Below are 200 nucleotides of genomic sequence, written 5' to 3' on the forward strand. Positions count from 1 at the left end.
TGCCTTGAAAGGTCAAAGTTTAAATAATTTGTATTTTGAGTGTACAACGGCAATTCCGAGCAGTGTGTGACGTCAAGGATAGCGTTGTGCCTTGCTGGCACCACTCTCTCTATAGGAAAACAATGGAACGGCCAGCGTAGAGCAGTTTTGCAGGGACATAAAGCAGTGATAAGTTAACTCTACACATGTGGATTATATTT

This window comes from Etheostoma spectabile, chromosome 8, assembly GCF_008692095.1.
Source record: "Etheostoma spectabile isolate EspeVRDwgs_2016 chromosome 8, UIUC_Espe_1.0, whole genome shotgun sequence".
Taxonomy (NCBI): Eukaryota; Metazoa; Chordata; class Actinopteri; order Perciformes; family Percidae; genus Etheostoma; species Etheostoma spectabile.